At 45.1% G+C, this 18,093-nt stretch overlaps 1 protein-coding gene across 4 annotated transcripts in view; it reads right to left on the bottom strand.

Moving 5' to 3' along the window:
* Positions 1-6,645, bottom strand: part of ankrd6b (ankyrin repeat domain 6b) — a 213,386-nt gene extending 206,741 nt beyond the window's left edge. For 3 of the 4 annotated variants that reach the window (XM_078212489.1, XM_078212492.1, XM_078212493.1), the window contains exon 1: positions 6,488-6,645. The gene's annotated coding sequence lies outside the window, so the exon portion shown is untranslated. The remainder of the gene's footprint in view (positions 1-6,487) is intronic. The other variant, XM_078212490.1, reaches the window with a different exon arrangement.
* Positions 6,646-18,093: the final 11,448 nt, after the last annotated feature.

Here is an 18,093-nt window from a genome sequence, read left to right as displayed (position 1 = left end):
GTGTAGCATATTTGAACCAGAAGGCTTTTGATAAAGTCCCCCCACAAGAGGTTGATTGGCAAAATAAAAGCACATGGGATAGGAGGCAATATACTGGCATGGATTAAGGATTGACCAACAGGCAGAGAACAGGAATAAATGTGTCATTCTCATATTGGCACGCTGTGACTGGTGGGACTCTGCAAGGATCAGCTCTTGGACCCCAGCTGTTCACAATATATAATCAATAATTTGGATGTGGAGACCAAGTGTAATATTTCCAATTTTGCAGATTGGTGGGTGGGAATGTGAGTTGTGGGGAAGATGTAAAGCGACTGCAGGAGAATGTGGACAGACTTAGTGAGTGGGCAAGAACACAGCAGATGGAATATAATGTTGAAAAGTGTGATGCAATCCATTTTGGTAAAAGGAACAGATGTGCAGAATATGTTCTAAATGGTGGGGAATTAGAAAGTGTAGATGTACAAAGGGACTTGGGTGTCCTTGTCCATAAGTCACTTCAGGCTAACATGCAGGTGCAGCAAGCTACTAGAAAGGCTAATGGGATGTTAGCCTCTATCACAAGAGGATTTGAGTACAGAAGTAGTGAGCTCTTGCTTCAACTGCATAGGAGCTTGGTTAGACTGCAGCTGGAGTACCGTGTGCAGTTTTGGTCCCCTTAGCTCAGAAAGGATATTATTACCAAACAGGGTGTGCAAGGAAGGTTCACCAGATCTGTCCCAGGGATGGTGGGCCTGTCTTATGGAGAGAGATTGGGCAAACTAGGATTGTATTCTATGGAGCTTCGAATAATGAGCGGTGATCTCATTGAAACTTACAAAATCCTAAAGGAATAGACAGGGTAGATCCCGGTAAGATGTTTCCCTTGGTTGGGGGACAATTTCAAAATTAGGGGGAATGCCACTTAGGATCAAGATGAGGAGAAATTTCCTTACACACAGAGTTGTGAATCTTTGGAAATGTGTGTGGGTTGTGGGAACTCAGTCATTGAGTATGTTTAAAGCAGAGATTGATAGGTTTCTGATTCACAACAATGTAAAGGGTATTGGGAATAGTGTGTGTAAAAGGCACTGAAGTGTCCAATCAGCCATGATCACATTGAATGGAGGAGCTGCTCGATGTGCTGAATGACCCACTCCTGTTCCTATTAATTTTGGATTGCTATAGAAAAGGGCACACACTGATACAATGGGCCAAATAATTGCCTTCTGTGCGGCAAACTCCTGTACTGAAAATCCTGTTTCCAACCCTGTGTCAGGGCTGATCCATAACTGATCATAAAGAAAATCCTGACCTCTGCTTGGAACTCTCCTGATATTGGCATTCAGCACAGATCAAATTGAAGTTGCAAATCCATGTTCCGCTAACATTCCGGTGTGGTTCAACATCGTGCTGACCCACTCTTGCATAACACGATCCGTATCTCATCAGCACCCATACAGCATCCTCCTTACACTACTGAATAATGGAGAGTTTCAGGGCAGGAAAATCACAAAGTGTATGAGGCTCAAGTTAATGGACCAAAGATTAAAACAGATGACCATGAAAGAATGAGATTCACCAATTCACCCAAGATCCTTAGACAGCACCTTCCAAACTCACGACCACTTCCATCTAGGACAAGGGCAGCAGATACATGGGAACAACACCAGCTGCAAGTTCTCCTCCAAGCCACTCACCATCCTGACTTGGAAATATATTACCATTCCTTTGTAGTCACTGGGTCAAAATTCTGGAATTCCTTCCCGAGCGGCATTGTGGGTCAACCCACAGCACGTGGACTGCAGCGATTCAAGATGGCAGCTCACCACCACCTTCTCAAGGGCAACTAGGGATGGGTAATAAATGCTGGCCAGCCAGCGATGCCCGTGTTCCATAAATGAGTTTAAAAAAAGATACATAATCCCCAACTACCCCATTCATTGCAATCTTACTTTCACTTTCTTTTGACAACTTCTAGTGACATATCTGGTTTAACAAGGAATTTACACTGAAGAAAAATTGGCATTAAAACTGCAGAATTACAATAGACATTTAAGGTCACAGGATCAAAGTTACAACAAAAAGATTTTATACAACTTTCACTTAAAAATATGCAGCATATTAGAGAGGAACGTAATAGTATTGGGAAGATGGTTGAGAATTTTCCCAGGTATAAACTATTTGTAAAAGATTTTTTAAAAATCTAATACAGTTGTAAACTACTTTGGTATTGCACATATTATTCTTTCTCCATGTGTCTCGTTGCATTCTGGGGTAGTGCCGGTTGATTGGAAAACGGCTAATGTTACGCCGCTGTTTAAAAAAGGAAGGAGACAAAAGGCGGGTAACTATAGGCCGGTCAGCTTAACGTCTGTAGTAGGGAAAATGCTGGAATCCATTATTAAAGAGGAGATAGCAGGGCATCTGGATAGAAATGGTTCGATCAATCAGACGCAGCATGGATTCATGAGGGGAAAGTCGTGCTTGACGAACATGTTGGATTTTTATGAAGATGTGACTAGGGCGGTTGATGGAGGAGAACCGGTGGATGCGGTGTTTTTGGATTTCCAAAAGGCGTTTGATAAGGTGCCCCATAAAAGGCTACTGAAGAAGATTAGGGCACACGGAGTTGGGGGTAGTGTGTTAAAGTGGATTGGGGACTGGCTATCCGACAGGAAGCAAAGAGTCGGAATAAATGGGTGTTTTTCCGGTTGGAGGAAGGTAACTAGTGGCGTGCCGCAGGGATCGGTACTCGGGCCGCAACTATTTACCATTTATATAGATGATCTGGAGGAGGGGACGGAGTGTAGGGTAACGAAGTTTGCAGACGACACAAAGATAAGTGGAAAAGTGAATCGTGTGGAGGACGGAGAAGATCTGCAGAGAGATTTGGACAGGCTGAGTGAGTGGGCGAGGATATGGCAAATGGAGTATAACGTTGAGAAATGCGAGGTTATACACTTTGGAGGAAATAATAACAAATGGGATTACTATCTCAATGGAAACAAATTAAAACATGCTACCGTGCAAAGGGACCTGGGGGTCCTTGTGCATGAGACGCAAAAGCCCAGTCTGCAGGTACAACAGGTGATCAAGAAGGCAAATGGGATGTTGGCCTATATTGCGAAGGGGATAGAATATAAAAGCAGGGATGTCTTGATGCACCTGTACAGGGCATTGGTGAGGCCGCAGCTGGAATACTGTGTGCAGTATTGGTCCCCTTATATGAGGAAGGATATATTGGCATTGGAGGGAGTGCAGAGAAGGTTCACCAGGTTGATACTGGAGATGAGGGGTTTGGATTATGAGGAGAGGCTGAGGAGATTGGGTTTGTACTCGTTGGAGTTTAGAAGGATGAGGGGGGATCTTATGGAGACTTATAAGATAATGCGGGGGCTGGATAGGGTGGAGGCGGAGAGATTCTTTCCACTTAGTAAGGAAGTTAAAACTAGAGGACACAGCCTCAAAATAAAGGGGGGTCGGTTTAAGACAGAGTTGAGGAGGAACTTCTTCTCCCAGAGGGTGGTGAATCTCTGGAATTCTCTGCCCACTGAGGTGGTGGAGGCTACCTCGCTGAATATGTTTAAAGCGGGGATGGATGGATTCCTGATCGGTAAGGGAATTAAGGGTTATGGGGATCAGGCGGGTAAGTGGTACTGATCCACGTCAGATCAGCCATGATCTTATTGAATGGCGGGGCAGGCTCGAGGGGCTAGATGGCCTACTCCTGCTCCTATTTCTTATGTTCTTATGTTCTTATGTCTCTTACCTGTCCATCAAATCATATCTCAAAGAAACAATAACTGGTAGCATATTAATGTTAGTATAGTAAGTAAAAGTTCAGTTTCTCATTTTCACTGGGATAAAATTCCTGAAAAAATTGTTGCCACGAAATTAAGTAAGGATGTGAAAGTCCATTTAGTCTCTCCTTCCATAGAAAGATAACAGCAGCAATGCCATCATCTTGAACACCAACAGAAAATGCTGGAAAATCTCAGCAAGTCTGACAGCATCTGTGGAGTGAAAACAGAGTTAACGTTTCGAGTCTGGATGACTCATTATCACAAAACATTACCCTGTTCTCTCTCCACAGCTGTTAGAATCCCTACAGTACAAGAAGAAGCTATTCAGACCATCAATCCTGCACCGACAACAATCCCACACAGGCTCTATCTCCGTAACCCCACATATTTACCCTGCTAATCCCCCTGACACTAAGGGGCAATATCTTAGGAGGGCCAATCCACCTAACCCACACATCTTTGGACTGTGGCAAAACTGGAGCACCTGGAAGAAATCCACGCAGACATGGGGAGAATGTGCTAACTCCACACAGAGTCGGAATTGAACCCGGGTCCCTGGCGCTGTGAGACAGTAGTACTAACCACTGTACCACCATGTCATTGTCAGACCTGCTGAGATTTTCCATCTCTTTCTATTTTTGTTTCAGAATCCAGCATTTGCAGCAATTGCTTTTACCATCATCTTTAAGTTTTCATACAAGTCATAGCATTAAGCTGACATGCATATCACTGTTCCTGGGTAAAAACCATGAAATTCTCCACCGAGCACTATTGCGACTAGGACTGCAGTTATTCGAGAAGATATACCATCATTTGCCTTCTCAGGGCCAATTAGGGTTGGGAAATAAATGTGGCCTAGCTCAGGTAATCAAGAACAAATGGATAAATAGAAACATGAGATGTGCCCACCACCAAATTAACGGTGGCACAGTGGTTAGCACTGCTGCTTCACAGTCCCAGGGACCCGGGTTCGACTCCCAGCTTGGGTCACTGCCTGTGCAGAGTCTGCACGTTCTCCCCATGTCTGTGTGTGTTTCCTCCGGGTGCTCCGATTTCCTCCCACAGTCCAAAAGGCGTATTGGTTAGGTGCATTGGCCATGCTAAATTCTCCCTCAGTGCACCCAAACAGGCACCGAGTGTGGCAACTAGGGGATTTTCACAGTAACTTAATTGCAGTAAGCCTACTTGTGACACTAATATATAAAGTATAATTTTAATGCTCTAGATACTTGTTCTTGTGCCTTGAATAAATACTTCCTCACATCAGCACACACTTCCTACAAGCCCGATACACATTGTTATGCATCAACTTGTAATTTAGAAAGAGTGAATCTCTGCAGAAGCTTCCTGACCCTCTGTCATAAATTGGGCTTAACCCTGGTGGGGAGGAAGAATGATCAGAGTCATTTATGATTTAGAACAAGTCCGACCTCCCAATTATTACATCCCCTTATTAGCTTCCAACCACCTGGCCTCCGCTAACTTACCAGAGGCCATACTGGATTCTTGGAATTCACTCGCTAAATTCTGCTGACTCCCTCTCCAGCTGTGAGGCCCTCTTTGCAGCCTAGTTCTTTAAACATTTTCTTTCTGCACACCTCCCAATCTCACCTTTGGCACAGTGTTGAATGTTCTTTATAGCTGGACAGCTATAGAAGTGCACGTCATGTCCAGTGACACCTGCCTTGCATTCATGAGCAGCATCAAGAATGTTTTAAGATTTCATCACCAGATTTAGAATCCGGGAGTAAACACCATTTCTCCACAGGAATTTGTTGATTTTAATCATTGTGCCAAAACGTAGTTGTGGGACTTCCAATAATGGAGAACATGATACTCATTTCTTTAGTTAATGCTTCAAGGGGCTAATTATTGAATACATGAACTATTTTAGTTTGTACAGTTTGAACCTAATTTGCACCCTTAATTAATCTCCAGGTTTTTTTTTTGAAAGTTAAAGGCATAATTTAACCTTTGAACAATCATGCCTGGCTCCCATGGTTACACCTATATAGGACAATATTTCATCTGGATCGAACAAAGCACCAAAAACAAAAGATCAACAAAGATGCAGTTTTCACTTGATGTTAAAAGTTCAACAAAAAAAAAGCTCAGAGAGTAGGATTTTCGTTTAAATCTACCAAAGTTAACACAACTGTCGCAAATAGAAAATTCAAATTTGTAAAAGAATGAAACGTGGTGCCAGCACAGAATTATCAAAATCACACGTTCTTCACACATCACCTGCTCTATATACGATATGCTTTGTCTGTACAGCGCGCAAGACTTTTCACTGCATCCTAATACATGTGACAATAATAAAACAATTCAGGTTCATGTCCTGGGTTCCCGGAGATCAGTGGAGCATCTCTCCCCTCCAGGACCAATATGTTCCACTCACAAACCTCCAGCTCGGAGCCATCCTGGGTTCACCTGTGTCTGCCAATCTCCTCCCTTACCTGTAACTGTTCAAGAGTGACCCGAGCAGCCAGTCTCTCTGCCTCTCTCGCACACACACAGCTTCATAGAACAGATACTGGAAACTCTCAGATAACACAGCAATTACACATCGGGAAAGGCCAACAAACCTGCTCTGAAAACAAATGCGATAACGCACTTGTGAGGTCGCAACTTCGCCCGAGCTATTGCGATACAAACTTTCTGCACTGGCTGAAGTAACGAAAAAAAACACTGCAACTTACCTCTGAGTGAAATGAAATCCTTTATTTTGTTTCACTCTCCAAGATATTCACTAAAGAGCCAACTTGTGAGAAGTTGCAGCTTTTATTTCTGCTGCCAGACTTTCTTACTGCGCAGATTGAGCCTCGCTGCTTGCACAATAATCACAACAAACTCCGGCAGCATTGCTGTCCCTGAGCGACCCCTGGAGCCCACACCCTTACACTGCAGCTCAGCCCCCACTGTCCCTGAGCGACCCCTGGAGCCCACACCCTTACACTGCAGTTCAGCCCCACTGTCCCTGAGCGACCCCTGGAGCCCACACCTTACACTGCAGCTCAGCCCCACCGTCCCTGAGCGACCCCTGGAGCCCATGCCTGACACTGCAGCTCAGCCCCACTGTCCCTGAGCGACCCCTGGAGCCCACACTGCAGCTCAGCCCCACTGTCCCTGAGCGACCCCTGGAGCCTACCTTGCAGCTCAGCCCCACTGTCCCTGAGCGACCCCTGGAGCCTACACCCCTACACTGCAGCTCAGCCCCACTGTCCCTGAGCGACCCCTGGAGCCCACACCCCTACACTGCAGCTCAGCCCCACTGTCCCTGAGCGACCCCTGGAGCCTACATTGCAGCTCAGCCCCACTAGAACAAAGAACAATACAGCACAGGAACAGGCCCTTCGGCCCTCCAAGCCCGCGCCGCTCCCCGGTCCAGGATTGAATCCTGAATCCAGGATCCCTGCCCAATTTTCCAGCCTATCTACATACTAACATCCTATCCACCGAGCTGTCCCTCACAGCTACGATGCTTTGTTCATCACAACCTATTAACTCACCCCCACCCCCCCATTCCAGACCATGTGATCTCCAGGGAGAGGCGAAAACCCAGAGTGAAAACCCCAGGGCCAATATGGGGAAAAAAAAATCTGGGAAATTCCTCTCCGACCCCCTGAGGCGATCGAAACGAGTCCAGGAGATCACACTGGCCCTGATCGGAAAATGCTTCCCAACCCTATTCATTTCCACTTCCACGAACACCATATGAATTCCCTGCCCCCGAGACAGGTTCCCAAGTATCCGCAGTCTCGCTCTGTACTGGCACCAGCAAGATGATCATAGAATGAAGCCTTGAAACGATAAACAAAGAACAATTAGCCCGCGCCGCTCCCTGGTCCAAACTAGACCACTCTTTTGTATCCCTCCATTCCCACTCCATTCATATAGCTGTCTAGATAAGTCTTAAACGTTCCCAGTGTGTCCGCCTCCACCACCTTGCCCGGCAACACATTCCAGGCCCCCACGACCCGCTGTGTAAAATATGTCCTTCTGATATCTGTGTTAAACCTCCCCCCCTTCACCTTGAACCTATGACCCCTCGTGAACGTCACCACCGACCCGGGGAAAAGCTTCCCACCGTTCACCCTATCTATGCCTTTCATAATTTTATACACCTCTATTAAATCTCCCCTCATCCTCCGTCTTTCCAAGGAGAACAACCCCAGTTTCCCCAATCTCTCCTCATAACCAAGCCCCTCCATACCAGGCAACATCCTGGTAAACCTCCTCTGTACTCTCTCCAAAGCCTCCACGTCCTTCTGGTAGTGTGGCGACCAGAACTGGACACAGTATTCCAAATGCGGCCGAACCAACGTTCTATACATCTGCAACATCAGACCCCAACTTTTATACTCTATGCCCCGTCCTAGAAAGGCAAGCATGCCATATGCCTTCTTCACCACCTTCTCCACCTGTGACGTCACCTTCAAAGATCTGTGGACTTGCACACCCAGGTCCCTCTGCGTCTCTACACCCTTTATGGTTCTTCCATTTATCGTGTAGCTCCCCCCTACATTATTCCCACCAAAATGCATCACTTCGCATTTATCAGGATTGAACTCCATCTGCCATTTCCTTGCCCAAAATTCCAGCCTATCTATATCCTTCTGTAGCCTCTGACAATGTTCCTCACTATCTGCAAGTCCTGCCAGTTTTGTGTCGTCCGCAAACTTACTGATCACCCCAGTTACTCCTTCTTCCAGATCATTTATATAAATCACAAACAGCAGAGGTCCCAATACAGAGCCCTGCGGTACACCACTAGTCACAGGCCTCCAGCCGGAAAAAGACCCTTCCACTACCACCCTCTGTCTTCTATGACCAAGCCAGTTCTCCACCCATCTAGCCACCTCCCCCTTTATCCCATGAGATCCAACCTTTTTCACTAGCCTACCATGAGGGACTTTGTCAAACGCTTTACTAAAGTCCATATAGACAACATCCACGGCCCTTCCTTCGTCAACCATTTTGGTCACTTCTTCAAAAAACTCCACCAGGTTAGTGAGGCATGACCTCCCTCTCACAAAACCATGCTGACTATCGTTAATGAGTTTATTCCTTTCTAAATGCGCATACGTCCTATCTCTAAGAATCTTCTCCAACAACTTCCCCACCACGGACGTCAAGCTCACCGGCCTATAATTACCCGGGTTATCCTTCCTACCCTTCTTAAATAACGGGACCACATTGGCTATCCTCCAATCCTCTGGGACCTCACCTGCGTCCAGTGACGAGACAAAGATTTGCGTCAGAGGCCCAACGATTTCACCTCTCGTCTCCCTGAGCAGCCTTGGATAGATTCCATCAGGCCCTGGGGATTTGTCAGTCTTTATATTCTCTAACAAACCTAACACTTCCTCCTTTGTAATGGAGATTTTCTCCAACGGTTCAACACTCCCCTCAGAGACACTCCCAGTCAACACATCCCTCTCCTTTGTGAATACCAACGCAAAGTATTCATTTAGGATCTCCCCTACTTCTTTGGGCTCCAAGCATAAGTCCCCACTTTTGTCCCTGAGAGGTCCGATTTTTTCCCTAACAACCCTTTTGTTCCTAACGTATGAATAAAATGCCTTGGGATTCTCCTTAATCCTGTCTGCCAAGAACATTTCGTGACCCCTTTTTGCTCTTCTAATTCCCCGTTTGAGTACTTTCCTACTTTCTTTGTACTCCCCCAGAGCCCCCTCCGTTTTTAGCTGCTTGGACCTAACATACGCCTCTCTTTTCTTTTTGACCAGTCCCTCAATTTCCCTGGTTATCCACGGTTCTCTAATCCTACCCTTCCTATCCTTCTTTTTTACAGGCACATGCTTGTCCTGTAGCCCTAACAACCGTTCCTTAAAAGACTGCCACATACCAGATGTGGATTTACCCTCAAACAGCCTCTCCCAATCAAGAGCTGCCAATTTCTGCCTGATCCCACTAAAGTTAGCCTTCCCCCAATCCAACACCTTACCCTTGGGACACCACTCATCCTTTTCCATCACTATCCTAAAGGTAACAGAATTGTGGTCACTATTTGCCACATGTTCCCCTACCAAAACTTTGAAGACCTGACCGGGCTCATTCCCCAGTACCAGGTCCAGTATAGCCCCCTCTCTAGTCAGGCTGTCTACATATTGTTCCAACGAACCCTCCTGTACACATTTTACAAATTCCTCCCCATCCAGAGTCCCTGCCCTCAGCGATTTCCAGTCTATACCAGGGAAATTGAAGTCTCCCACTACAACAACCCTATTTTTCCTGCACCTATCCAGTATCTCCTGACATATCCATTCTTCCACTTCCCTTGGGCTGTTGGGGGGCCTGTAGTACACCCCCAACATAGTGACTGCGCCTTTCCTGTTTCTAAGCTCCACCCAGAGTGACTCGTTACACGACCCCTCTGAATTGTCCTCCCTCTGCACCGCTGTAATATGCTCTCCAACTAATACCGCTACTCCCCCACCTCTTTTGGCCCCTCCTCTGTCTCGCCTAAAACATTTGTACCCTGGAATATTCAGCTGCCAGTCCTGTCCCTCTTTCAACCAAGTCTCTGTCACCGCAACCACATCCAAGTTCCTCGTGCGCATTAAGGCCCCAAGTTCGTCTGTCTTACCTGCTACGCTCCTTGCATTGAAGTATAAGCACTCCAGACCTCCAGGCTCAGTGAGGTCGTCCTCCCCCAGAGTGCTCTTCTTCTTTGCCAGCCTTGTCCCAGCCCCAAGCTCGTCCCCAGCCTCCACACTTATAGACCTAATAGTTTGATCCCCACCCCCCTGCCATACTAGTTTAAACCCCCCCGAACTGCACTAGCAAAGCTCCCAGCCAGGATATTTGTGCCCTTCCAACTTAGTTGTGACCCCTCCCTCTTGTACAGGTGCCATCCTCTCCTGAAAACCTCCCATTGATCTATGAATCTACTGTCCCTGAGCGACCCCTGGAGCCTACACTGCAGCTCAGCCCCACTGTCCCTGAGTGACCCCTAGAGCCCACACCTTACACTGCAGCTCAGCCACACTGTCCCTGAGCGACCCCTGGAGCCCACACCCCTACACTGCAGCTCAGCCCCACTGTCCCTGAGCGACCCCTAGAGCCCACACCTTACACTGCAGCTCAGCCCCACTGTCCCTGAGCGACCCCTGGAGCCTACATTGCAGCTCAGCCCCACTGTCCCTGAGCGACCCCTGGAGCCCACACCCTTACACTGCAGCTCAGCCCCACTGTCCCTGAGCGACCCCTGGAGCCCACACCCTTACACTGCAGCTCAGCCCCACTGTCCCTGGGCAACCCCTGGAACCCACACCTTACACTGCAGCTTAGTGTCACTGACCCTGGGCAATCCCTCGGGCTGATGTGAACCATGATGTGGAGATGCCGGCGTTGGACTGGAGTAAGCACAGTAAGAAGTCTCACAACACCAGGTTAAAGTCCAACATGTTTATTTGGTAGCAAAAGCCACTAGCTTTCAGAGCGCTGCTCCTTCATCAGGTGAGTGGGAGTTCTGTTCACAAACAGGGCATATAAAGACATGCCTGTTATATGCCCTGTTTGTGAACAGAACTCCACTTACCTGATGAAGGAGCAACGCTCTGAAAGCTTGTGTCTTGTGCTACCAAATATATCTGTTGGAATTTAACCTGGTGTTGTGAGACTCCTTACTGTGCTGATGTGAACACAGAAAGTGTTGGCATCATATGTGGAGAGAGAAATGTTTTGAGTCCAATGGTTCTTCTTCAGAACTGAAGAGAGGTAGAGAGGTGGTGGGTTTTATATTGTTGGAAAGGGGGAAGTGGCAAGTGGAGCAAGAGAATAAAAGCAAAATACTGCAGATGCTGGATTCTGAAACAAAAACAGAAAATGCTGGAAAATCTCAGCAGGTCTGACAGCATCTGTGGAGAGAGAATAGATGTGGAGATGCTGTGCCGGCAGCCTGTTCCAAAAGCTAGTGGCTTTTGCTACCAAGTAAACCTGTTGGACTTTAACCTGGTGTTGTTAGACTTCTTACTGAGAGAGAATAGAGCCAACGTTTCGAGTCAGGATGACCCTTCGTCCTTCTGTTCTTGTGTGAGCAAGAGAGAATGTCAGATTAGAGGGCAGAAGAGATGACATGAGAAAGATGTCGTGGTAGAGAAGTAAGAAGTCTCACAACACCAGGTTAAAGTCCAAAGGGTTTATTTGGAATCATGAGCATTCGGAGCACCTGATGAAGGGGCAGTGTTCCGAATGCTGGTGATTTCAAATAAACCTGTTGGGACTTTAATCTGGTGTTGTGAGACTTCTTACTGTGCCCACCCCAGTCCAAAGCCGGCATCTCCACATCATGGAAGAGAAGGCAAAGGGAGTGGCAATGATCGTATTAAAGGTATATAATTGGTCCAGAGTAGTCACACACTAAACTGATCCTTCTCTTCATCTTATCGGTAATTGCCACACTATATTTTGCACCCTGTTCTTTCTTTCTCGCCTATGTACTCTATGAACGGTATGTTTTGTCTGTATTGCTCGCAAGAAACAATACTTTTCACTGTATCCCAATACATGTGGCAATAATAAATCAATTCAATTCAAGAAGGTATTAATAGCAGAAAAAACAGTCAGTTCTACCTGAAAGCAAAGAGCAAAACAACAAGATCGTCTGGTATCTGGGGAAAAGTATTCAGGATCGAGGTCACTGCCTGAAATTGTTGAACACAATGTTGAGTCCAGAAGGTTACAGCCAATTCAAAAGATGAGGTGCTATTCCCTCCAGCTTGCAATGGGCTTCAGTGGAACATAACAGCAGGGCAAGGACAGAAATATGAGCAGGAGAGTGAGATGGTGAATTGAAATGGTAAGCAACCAGAAGGTCTGGGTTAAGCTTGCAGACTGAGCAAAGGTGTTCTGCAAAGTGGTCACCCAGTCTATGTTTGCTTCACCTGGAAGATGTATTAAGGCCTTGAACAGGGAGGTGGGAGGAGGTAAATGGGCAGAAATTACACATCATACAATTGCAATGGAAGGTGCAGTAGGAAGGAGATGAAGTGTTGGGGGTGTTGCAGTGGACCAGGGTGTTGCAGAGGGAATGGCCCCTTCAGAGTGCTGACAGAGGAGGGGAAGATCTGTTTAGCAGAGGCATCATGCTGGTATTGGTGGAAATCCCTGGGGTTGATGCCCTGAAACAACCACCCAGACCTTTTTGTTATTCGTTCATGGGGTGAGGGCATCCCTGGCGGGGCCAGCATTTATCACCCATCCACATTGATGTGGATTGGAGTCACATGTCGATCTGACCAGGTAAAGGCAACAGATTTCCTTCCCTAAAGGGTATTACTGCATCAGCTGGGTTTTGACGACAATCAACGATGATTTCATGGTCATTATTTTAAATGAGAATTACTCTGGGTCTCGGGATTACTTGTCCAGTGCCAATACCACTACCACTCAAAGAATGATGAGACAGAGTACAGGAATGAGATAGAGAATCTGGTGAACTGGTGCAGCGACAATAATCTCTCCCTCAATGTCAACAAAATGAAGGGGATTGTCATTGACTTCAGGAAGCGTAGAGGAGAACATGCCCCTGTCTACATCAATGGGGACGAAGTGGAAAATGTCGAGTGCTTCAAGTTTTTAGGTGTCCAGATCACCAACAACTGGTCGTGATCCCCCTATGCCGACACTACAGTTAAGAAAGCTCACCAACGCCTCTACTTTCTCAGAAAACTAAGGAAATTTGGCATGTCAGCTATGATTTTCACCAACTTTTACAGATGCACCATAGAAAGCATTCTTTCTGGCTGTATCACAGCTTGGTATGGTTCCTGAAACCAAAAGAGAAAATGCTGGAAAATCTCAGCAGGTCTGGCAGCATTTGTAAGGAGAGAAAAGACTGATGTTTTGAGTCCAGATGACCCTTTATCAAAGCATTGACAAAGGGTCATCTGGACTCGAAACGTCAGCTCTTTTCTCTCCTTACAGATGCTGCCAGACCTGCTGAGATTTTCCAGCATTTTCTCTTTTGGTTTCAGATTCCAGCTTCCGCAGTAATTTGCTTTTATTTGGTATGGCTCCTGCTCTGCCCAAGATTGCAAGAAACTACAAAAATTCATGAATGTAGCCCAATCCATCACGCAAACCAGCCTCCCATCCATTGACTCTGTCTACATTTCCTGCTGCCTTGGTAAAGCAGCCAGCATAATTAAGGACCCCACGCACCCTGGACATTCTCTCTTCCACCTTCTTCTGTTGTGAAAAAGATACAAAAGTCTGAGGTCACGTACCAACTAACTCAAGAACAGCTTCTTTCCTGCTGCTGTCAGACTTTTGAATGGACCTACCTTGCATTAAGTTGATCTTTCTCTACATCCTAGCTATGACTGTAACACTACATTCTGCACTCTCTCCTTTCCTTCTCTATGAATGGCATGCTCTGCCTAACCCTAACCCTAACCACCACCGGCATGTTCCTCTCCAAGCCACACACCATCTTGACTTGGAATTATATTGCTGTTCCTTCACTATCTTTGGGTCAAAATCCTGAAACACCTTCCCTAACAGCACTGTGGATGTACCTACATCACATGGACTGCAGCAGTTCAAGGCAGCAGCTTAGCACAACCTTCACAAGGGCATTAAGGAATGGGCAATAAATGCTGGTCTAGCCAGTGACGCCCACAGCCCATGAAAGAAGAAAAGAAAATTGCCGTTACTGGAAAAAATGATTTAGCACTTTATCATATCATTGAACCATCTCAATGTGCTACAGGTAATGACTTATTTTTGGACTGCTGCAGCAACAGTAATGGGTTGCATGTCCTCTGAATGTCATACATTGATGCTAATCTAGTTTCATTACTGCTGATCACCTGGGTGGCATTTGCACCCATTGAACTAGCCCTTTGGGGCTGATGATTTTCACAGGTATAATATCTGTTTGGACAGGAGGAGTGCTCAGGTAGAAAAAGATGCATTTTAATATCCCTTTATCACATCCTCAGGTTCCCCCCAAGCACTTCATATATGCACAGGAGTACTTTTGGAAGTGAAACTACAGTTATTCAAGCAAAAGTGTCATCCAATTTGTGCATTACATGAACACACAGCAACAAATGTGATGAATGACCAATTCACCTATTTTTAGTGTGATGGTTGATGGATGAATGTTGGCCAGGGCACAAAGAGAGTTCCCTGCTCTTCTTTGAATAGGGCCATGAGATTTCTTCATTCCATGTCAATAGGCATTAGGGCTTTGTTTTCATGGTCCATAACTTCCGATTAGTGACGGAAAGCTATGGGCCACCAAAAATAATTTTTTTTGCTCACTTACCTGTGCTGAAATATTGCGTTCCAAATCCCGAGGGGAGCAGTGGACTTTGTGTGGGACAATCTCCACAAGCCCCGGTGCGCAACGCAGGAGGACTCTAACCACACTCTCTTATGACAGAGCCAGACTGGGAGCGCCCATTGAGGCCTTGCTTGGAAATAGCAGTGTACAGTGAAGGCAGAACAGAAGGATTTCCCTGCAATTATAAAAAGTATGTTGAAACTTTTTAATCTTTTTTTTGCAATTTCTTTTAAGTACTTAATCCTATGGCTCATTTAACATGGCATTTTTAATTTTATTTTTATGATTGAAGATGAGTATTATTTAATATGTATAAAATGAGCATAGGCTTTGTTATTCATTTTAAATCTGTGAAACTCCTATTTAATCTGTATTATATTATTATATAACTTTACCTGTGGCATGCTTATAAATTTATGTGTGTTTTAATTTGGAATATGGAAACTGAAAATGTAATTGGAAAGAGGAGAGGTCAGAGCATCTTGGACCATGATCTGGGTACCTTATTGCATGAGTTGGAGCAAAGGAGGTTTCAAACTTTGGGCCATGGAAAATCTAAATGTGTTTATCACTTGTATTCTTCTGCCTTACTTACTTCAATGATAATTATCTCATATTCAACTGCTCTATTTTGATGTTTCACTGAAGCATTTGTATAATTTAATATTTAAATGTTTTGCTTTAATGTTTCAATAAAGCATTAATAGAATTTTGTAAAGTTTAATGGAAAACATTTACCAAAAATAATGTTATAAATACAAAACTTTGATATCATGTTAACATTTAATTAAAGATTTTACTTCAGCAGCTGCACTATGATGTCTTGTTTAATTGCCTCATCTTTTCAAATTTCTTAGAAAATATATTTTTTCTCTTCAACACAATGATCAATAAAATATTTTTATACATTAACACAACAGATTTGTTGTCTCTAAAAAAGGAGGCAAAGGAGGGAGGGATACGGGGAGGGATGGGGAGGGGGAGTGAGGGAGGGAGTAGGAGATGGTTTGGACAAAAAAATTGTACATTTTACATGTGGCCTGTCTCTTCTGTGCCCATGTTGAAGCCTCAAAATAACTTTAGTTAAGAAGCCAAGCTAAAAGTTTGAGGTCCCAGCGGTGATGAAACATGACTCCAGATCTTCAAGCTGCACTGGATTCTGCAATACCTATCAGACAGAGAGTTCACATCAGCTTACAGGGGACTTGCATATGTCATCTTAAGGAATACACTTTCCTAAAGCATTTGAACTAGCCAAGTTGCATACTTGTACCTGTAAATGTAGGATTAATTTTACCAAGAGGCTTCTAAGAATCAACATTGCATCAGGGAGACTCTTAAAATTGGGATAAAAACTGCTTAAAATATTTTATACATTATACATAAAAAATGCATTGCAAAATCCAAATGGACTTCAGCTGAAACTCATTCGAGACGTTAACATTCACCTTGTTATATATGAGCTTTCTTTTTACTAGAATTAGTATGTCATGACAAAGTTGTAAAAGAACATTTTTATAAATTTTTCTTTCACTTTCTGTGCATTACCTATATTTTAAACATTCTTAAAAACACTTAGGAAAAAATTACCTCACCCAAAGAATGTCTGCTGCCTTTACTCACTGGAGCTAGACCAAATGAAAGTGTGCAAGTAAGTGTAAATACTCACCTATCATCAGCGCAAGTGATGGAAGTTAGGGAGAGATTGCAGTGCACCGCTTAAATGCCAGCAGCTTTACGAAACCGAATCAGAGGTTTCAACTTGCTGTGCTTCCATCATGCATGTCCATCGTTCCGACGCGCATGTGTGGCGCACAATCCACTTAAATTGGGATTCAGGCGGGAAGTTACATGCCCATATGTTTTCTGAATACCAGCACTTTAAAACACCACAACATTCCCTCAGTTCAGCACAGCATTCCCTCAGTTCAGGACAACATTCCCTCAGTTCAACACAATATTCCCTCAATTCAGGACAACATTCCCTCAGTTCTGCACTGAAAGTCCATTTAGCCAAAGGTGCTCAGGTGGAATTAGTTTGTTCAGACAGATGACGGGAGATCTTATTGAAACTTCAGACTAAAGGGACAATCCTTTAAAACAGAGATGAGGAGAAATTTCTTCAGCCAGAGAGTGGTGAATCTGTGGAACTCTTTGCTGCAGAAGGCTGTGGAGGCCAGGTCATTGCGTGTCTTTAAGACTGAGATAGATAGGTTCTTGATTAATAAGGGAATCGATTTCAAACCGTGTAAGCCTTGCCTCATCTCCCAGAAAGTGTCCATTAAAAATTTATGATTTGTGATCATAAAATATTCAGAACACTCACAAAACACTCACCGGCACAGTGGCACAGTGGTTAGCACTGCTGTCTCACAGCAGCAGGGACCGGGTTTGATTCCCGGTTTCAGTCACTGTTTGTGTGGAGTTTGCACGTTAGACCAAAAGACATAGGAGCTGAATTAGGCCACTCAGCCCAATCGAGTTTGCTCCGCCATTCAATCATGGCTGAAATTTTTCTCATCCCCATTCTCCTGCCTTTGCCCCATAACCCCTGATCCCCTTATTAATCAAGAATCTATTTATCTCTGTCTTAAAGACGCTCAATGACCTGGCCTCCACAGCCTTCTGCAGCAAAGAGTTCCACAGATTCACCACTCTCTGGCTGAAGAAATTCCTCCTCATCTCTGTTTTAAAGGATGTCCCTCTAGTCTGAGGTTGTGCCCTCTGGTTCTAGTTTTTCCTACTAGTGGAAATATCCTCTCCACATCCACTCTATCCAGGCCTCACAGTATCCTGTAGGTTTCAATAAGATCCCCCCCTCATCCTTCTAAACTCCAATGAGTACAGATCTAGAGTCCTCAACCGTTCCTCATATGACAAGCTCTTCATTTCAGGGATCATTCGTGTGAACCTCCTCTGGACCCTTTCCAAGGCCAGCACATCCTTCCTTAGATATGGGGCCCAAAACTGTTCACAATACTCCAAATGGGG

Source organism: Mustelus asterias, chromosome 5 (assembly GCF_964213995.1).
Source record: "Mustelus asterias chromosome 5, sMusAst1.hap1.1, whole genome shotgun sequence".
Lineage (NCBI taxonomy): Eukaryota > Metazoa > Chordata > Chondrichthyes > Carcharhiniformes > Triakidae > Mustelus > Mustelus asterias.
Note: the sequence above shows the minus strand (reverse complement) of the source record. Positions and strands in the feature narration are given on the sequence as shown.